The sequence below is a fragment of the Cebus imitator genome, unplaced genomic scaffold (assembly GCF_001604975.1).
Source record: "Cebus imitator isolate Cc_AM_T3 unplaced genomic scaffold, Cebus_imitator-1.0 Scaffold421, whole genome shotgun sequence".
Taxonomy (NCBI): domain Eukaryota; kingdom Metazoa; phylum Chordata; class Mammalia; order Primates; family Cebidae; genus Cebus; species Cebus imitator.
The window spans coordinates 222,585-229,550 of NW_016107736.1; the positions used below are offsets into that span (position 1 = coordinate 222,585).

Sequence of the window (6,966 nt, forward strand, 5' to 3'; positions counted from 1 at the left end):
AGACAGAGTCTCGTTCTGTTGGCCAGGCTGGGGTGCAGTGGCTTGATCTCAGCTGCTCACTGCAACCTCTCCCTCCCAGGTTCAAGTGATTCTCGTGCCTCAGCTGCCCAAGTAGCTGGGACTGCAGGCACATGCCACCACACCTGGCTAATTTTTGTATTTTTAGTAGAGACAGGGTTTCACCATATTGGCCAGGCTGGTCTCGAACTCCTGACCTGAAGTGATCTGCACACCTCGGGCTCTCAAAGTGCTGGGATTACAGGCGTGAGCCAGTGTGCCCAGCCTAATTTTTCTCTTGACATTAGATTATTAACAGACGGACTCTATTATGAGGTGTGTACCTCATAATATGAAGCCATATGGTACCTCTCTGACTGATTCACTGATCCACATAGAGGTTAGTAGTACATGGAGCACTTGCAATGGCTGCTGCAGCTTCCTAGCTTACTTGTATGTGCCTGAAGCCTTCTCTGGGCATTTCTGAATGCACAGAACTCTGGGCATGCTAAAGCCACCTGCCTAGCTGGTGCTGAGAGTGCCCTTAGTAGAAATGGAATGATGCCCAGCAAAAGGGACCTTACAATACTGAGCCTGTGTCCCTGGCCACGTTAGCCAAAGACGGGGGCCATGAGTAAACATTGTACTTATTTCCTTGGAGCCTTAGCATTCAAAATGCATTCATGTATAAAAGCAACTTTGGGAGGAAAGGCTGATCGTATTTTGGCAGAGTCCCCTGGTACTCTGTGATATGCTAATAGCTTCTAATAAGAGCTACAGCTGGTGATTGGCCTGTCCACCAAGGAGCAGCCTGGTTTTTTTTCCCCCCCCTCTTAGAGTTAGGGTCTCACTCTTGCCCAGGCTGGAGTGCAGTTGTGTGATGATAGTTCACGGCAGCCTTGAACTCCTGGGCTTAAGCAATTCTCCCACCTCAGCCTCCCTGGTAGCTAGGACTACAGACATGCAGCACCATGCCTGGCTAAGTTTAAAAATTTTTAAATTTTTGTAGAGATGGGGTCCCAATTCCCAGGCTGATCTCAAACACCTGGCTTCAAGCAGTCCTCCCACCTTGGCCTTCTAAAGTGTTGGGATTACAGGTGTGAGCTGCTGTACCTGGCCAAGGAGCAGCATATCGATTTGCCATCAGTTGATAAACATAAGTTGAGTATACAATCTTTTGGTATACTGTGCCTTAGCAGGATTGTTGAGGAGTGAGATTATGCCATGCTCGAGAAAAATGCCTGTTTAATAAAAAAGCAAAACATAGACTTTATCAAAAAGGCAAGACAGGAGGAGATAGTCATAAACCAAAGTTTCAGGTTGTCAGTAAAATGCTCGCGGCTTCTCCTTTTTTCCCTACATTTTTAAATGCTTATGTTTGCTGTTCTTCATTAATGACTTGATCTTGGGTGAAGGCATCAATGGGTTTAACTGTTTAAATTTTCTTAGCAGTTTGAAAGGTATGATTTGTAGCATTTACAAGGAGGCTTCCTTTTCCAGTAATTTTGTTGATCTAGTAGCTTAATGTTTGCATGCCATACCGGGGTATGAAATATAGCATTGATAGTAATAGAAAATTAATCCTTATATGTAAAAGGCAGCTTCCTAATAATGTAAATACCAGGTGGTAATTTATAGCACCAAGCAAATGGATCGAATAAGAAGGGCCCCAATCTCTTAAGGTTATGGGTTAATTCTAGAATGCATTCTAGTTCATTAATCAATAGCCAGTTGATTATTTATAAAGGAGTAATGCGGCATTTAATAGCAGAACTGGAGGTTCTTTGGCCTATTTCAAGAATTGTGATGTTTATTTCATGCAAGACAAGTAGCTGGGGATAGAAGCTCCAGAAGTACGTGATGTTCTTCTCTTTTTTAAAAGACAGGATATTTACGTAGAAAACCTTTGTATGGAAAAGTTTTGCATTTTTAATTTTTCCCATGTTAAATTGGTAGTAATACTTACATTTAGAATGATTAGATTTTAGAATTGGAAAATACTTAGAATCCCCTAGCTCAGTCCTTATACCAAGTGGACTTCTGGCAAAGAAGGTCGTATGCAAATGAAATACATGGGCAGGGGGTGTTGACATGCTGATTACTTCTTATTTTTTTATATGTGTGTGGTGTGTATGGTATTCTCTTATTTAATGTAAACTCTCTTCTCAAGGGTGAGTTTTCCCCATTCCCTATTTTTCACCCAGCAGTCACTCCCACCCTCATAGATGTCTGGGATGTTTCACAACCTTGGAAGGTAGAATCATTAAGCATTTCCCTTAGGATAAACAGCTCCCAATTTTATAAAGTCTTGAGTCTTCTTAGGAGACCTCCAGCAACTTTGGCTTCATTTATGTCCCCTCAGATGGATAATGTTTGACTCTATGAGGAAAGATAAAAACCAGTCTTTAAAGATTTTTTTAAAAAATGATTGTAGATACAAAGAAACTGTAAGAGTGACAACTCATATATTAGTAATAATGTTTATTGTGCATCTACTTTATGCCAAGCATTAGCCATATGAGGTGAGCGATAATAGCCCCATTTTCTGGAGGGGATAAAAGAGGCTCAGAGGTATTAGACCTTTTGCCTAACCGGGGTCATACAGCCCCTGAGTGAGAGATATCATGTTTTTCCCACTGTGTCCTGCTGCTTTAGATTCATAGCATGTTACAGTGTTTATTTCCATCCCTGTGTTGAGTGGCCATTCATGAGTTCAAGGAGTAGCAGCTGCTTTATCTTTAGAACATATATACCCAAGCCTTCAAACTGAAAATTGGAGGGGAAATAAACCCTGATCACAGGCACTATATTTCAAATGCTTGTAAACCACCACCTAACTTTCTTTCAGACACTGGTAGCTTTACTTAAAACAGATTCCCTGAGCAGCATTTTTTTCATGAATACAAGCAATTGCTGCACAGGAGATCTAACTTCCAATTTGTTTGGCTTCTGATTGTTGTGGAACCCTCGTTTACATTGCTCTTGGCTGGTTCTTTCTTAGGCACCAAATGTTTTGTAATTAGTTTCAGTCATAATGATTATGAGCAATGATTGCTAGGTGTCTAGGGCCTGTACAGCTCTTCTTCAACAGTTAAGATCTGACCCTGATTAGGAGTTCTGAGAACAATTGAAAAAAAATGGAGATGAGCATTGCAGCGATTACTGAAGTTGCCATTGATGGCTGCGCAACAGGATCTGAATGGCTAATTTATGCTTCATTCCTCATTGTAGAAGTAAATGTCATGGGAATAGGAAGGAGGCTTGGGGATATGAAAGAATTATGCAAGAACATGTGAGCTGCTAGTTTAATAGGGGGAACAGATGCAAAAGGATTTTTCCCCTTTTTTTCTAATAGGAAATTATTATGCTTTAGTTGATATTGTACCTAATTGGTATGGATTTTAGAATTTAAATGATGTCTGCCATCCTTATGAGGTCCCTTTGAGGTAAAAGGCATAGGTTGAATAGTCCCACGTAACAGGGTTAGTAAGAATCAGCCAAAAAAAAAATGAGTCTAGGTCTTCTGGATCCCCTGATTTTTGTTTGGTTGACTCTCATAGATTAAATAGATGAATATTTAGGAACTTGTTATATGTAATGAAAGATTAACAATTTTATAGATGTTTAAAAAAAATCCCTGGTGTTCTCATAAAACCAGAAGTGGAGAGTGGCAGTGTATAGTAAAGGTGAATTGGATGGGGGGAAATTTGTCTTACCAGAAATTTTCATTATGGTCTGATTGGGCAGGAAGAAGGCTAAGATGCATGGTAAAACAACATGTACTTTGATTTGAGCCCACAATAGCCACTCAGTACATACTTGTCAAATTGCATAGCCATTTGGAGAAATTACATTGTGACGCTTTAACTCGTTATATCAGTTTTATAGAATTTCTCAAGCATTTATTAACCACATGCTCACGCAAATGGCCTTTATATTTGCAACTTATATAGCCACATTAAATAGTCCTTTAAAATGTGAAGGAAAGAAAATAAATTTTCTGAATGATGAAATGAATTAGGATTAAGGATGCATATAGTACCAAGCTAGGCTCTTAAAGTATAAACTAACACACACACACTTTCCTAGACATAATGTAAGTTGTGGAAGCCAAAGTATGGTTCATGGTGGGTGTTGGACAGGGGCATGTCAGTTTCAAATCAGTCCCCTCTTCATTAGGCCATTTCTCTTGTACTCCGAAGTAGCTATGTTATATATGGCTACATCAACCCATAAACTCTTAACCTGAATGAGGAACTGTAAGATAATGTTTTATTTTTTCCATAAACTGTTCAGTGATTTAGTGTTTGACTTTCAGCACTTTGTCAAAAGGCTAAAACTTGACATTCATTAGAAATTTTAAATTAAAACTAAGCTAGAAATGCCACACTGTACGCTACCCCACCCCTAAAAACCAAAATGACTCTAGGTGACATTCATTAAAAATGCAAGTGAGTTTTGACAGTTACCTACTAAATAAGTGTGAAAGCACAAGTCAAATAATTCTGAATGTCTAGTTTCTTCTGATGTGTGCCAATTTTATGAGCAATATAATAAAAATTCAGTATAAGGAAGGACTTGTGGTTACTGTTGGAATCCACTCTTTTTAGTCATGAAATATTAATAGCACTGGCTTGACATAAGGCTTGCATATTGTTCCCAATGATGACGAGGCTTTATTTTTCCAATATGTGATAGCTATGTGTGCAACACACTGGTCATGTAGTAACGCAACCCACATGTGCCTTCTTTTATGTCTTCCATGAGCAATCACCTCTGGGCAAGGATGCTAGCAAAATTCAAGCATGGTGTGGAACATGGACCAGATGGCATTTAAGCTCCCTTCTCAATTTTGAACTCTAGAAAAGTGCTGCATACATTTAATCATCTATGTTAACACTTAGTTGAAAGAGTTCTACACAAGAAAATTTTTCCCCAAGACAGTAAGAAAGTCATTCCTAGGAATGTAACAGATTTATTAAAAAACACAATTCACTGGAAAGACATTTTCTCTTAATTAAAACATTAATGCTTACCCTGACTGCTTCACACTCAACACAGCCCCTGAGTTGTTGGTGGTTGCAACCGACAGGTGAAATGGGAGACGTTTCAGTGGCTATAGCAGTTGTTCTCAAACTTTAGGATATATCAGAATCACAGATGGCTGAAAATTTTGGCCTATCTACCAAGCCATTTGGCATGTGGGCAAGCCAGTTGCCTAGCTGGTGCTGAGAGTGCCCTTAGCAGAAATGGAATGAAGACCAGCAAAAGGGACCCTCCAGGGTTTCTGATTCTGTAAGTCTGGGGTGGGGCTGCGAATTTGCATTTATAGCAAGTGCTCAGGTGATGCTGATGCTGCTGGTTCCAGGCCCACACTTTGAGAACCACTCGGGATTTTGGAAAGAATAAAAGGCCATCCCAGGTAGCTGATTGGTGTGCTTCTTGTATTGTTCCCCTAGCTCTTTGTGCACTTTCTGCCCTCTCACTTTCAGAGAGAGAACTTTGGTAAAAACGGCAGGCTGCACACTTAAAATGGGGTTGAGTTGACCTGCCTATTTGTTTACTATGCAGAGGGAGTCAATTTCCCTTTCTTTCTCTGAAGAAAGCCTAGTAAATAAAAGGCAAGCAATAGTAGGGAAAAAAATAGATAAAAGGAAAAGGAGAGAAGCAAAGAAAAAAACCCACAAACCATATGTACAATGTTTGAAAAGCTGGAACTAGAGGAAACTGTGGACTTCAGCCTCAGGCCTCAAAGCAACAACTAAATGATGAGTTAGGGGCTGAGAGGCATAGGTGTAGAATCTCCTTGCATGTCAGGAAAGTCACACACATATATCTCCCTGCAAAAGACTTCAGCTTCCTCAGTCCAGGTTTTGAAAAGCTATTTGGAATTACTGGCCACTTTCTGAATTGCCCACCCAATGTGAAAAGAGAACGGTTTTGTAGGACTATTGCATTTTCTTAAGCTCGCCAATATTCTGGCTTTGAAGTAAGTGTCATATTTTCTTTTCTGCTCCATATTTACTCAGAGGCAGTTTCTTATTTGATGTGGTCCTTATATTTTGCTTTGGTATTTGTTATATTTCCTGCTTATAAACTTGATATCACGAGGTGTTTATTTTTATAACAGGCAAGAGATTCTTTAAGAATGATTAATGTTATAGATACACTGTTGGCTTGTTTTTTTCATTGAAGTTCCTGAGGAAAGCTTCAGATGTAAACTAGTTTGCCATTTGTAGTTAAGAGATTAAAATCTCTAATACTTAGGCTGTGGCTATATGGTAGCCAAAAAGTTGATCTGAAATATACTGTATTTATGATTAAGTTCATTATGCATTCTTCTCTCTCGTGCATGTGCACACACACACAAGGAACATTGAAAATAGTCACATGATGTTATTGTATGAATCCTTTAGAAACCCAGATCACTGTATACTCCCAAGTTGTACTACTGTCACAGAGAAACACCCAGGAACTTAAATTCAGAAAACTCACGTGCTTGCTTGTAGGGGCGTTTGAGTATGTTTCTTGGCCTCAAGCATTTTCCAGGCAGCTATAGTGCATGATTGTATAGATAAATAAAAAGGAGAAATGAAAAAGAAATTTATGCCCAAGTAAAATAACAACTTTTGAAAACACATGTCCTGGTCTTAGGTTACAATTAGGAGGCATAATTAACTTTGGCTTATATTCTGAAGTAAAAAATTCTGGGAAATCTCATGTTTTAGGCTTAATGTGCCCATTTTCCCCCCCAATGTTTCTTTATCCACCTATGACAGAGAAAGAGAGAGAGAGAGAGAGAGAGAGAGAGAGAGAGAGAGAATACGTGTGTGTTGTACTCCTGAGAAGTTGTTGGTTTACATTTTCATTTATTTTCCTCTCACAGACACCTATGTAAGTGACTTTGTGACATAGTTTTCCTTTCATTGACAAATGTTTCGTACATACAAACATGTTTTCTAGTTTAGT

At 39.3% G+C, this 6,966-nt stretch overlaps 1 protein-coding gene across 1 annotated transcript in view; it reads left to right on the forward strand.

Moving 5' to 3' along the window:
- GPC4 (glypican 4) overlaps window positions 1-6,966 on the forward strand; it is a 124,802-nt gene that overhangs the window by 88,220 nt on the left and 29,616 nt on the right. The window lies entirely within an intron of this gene.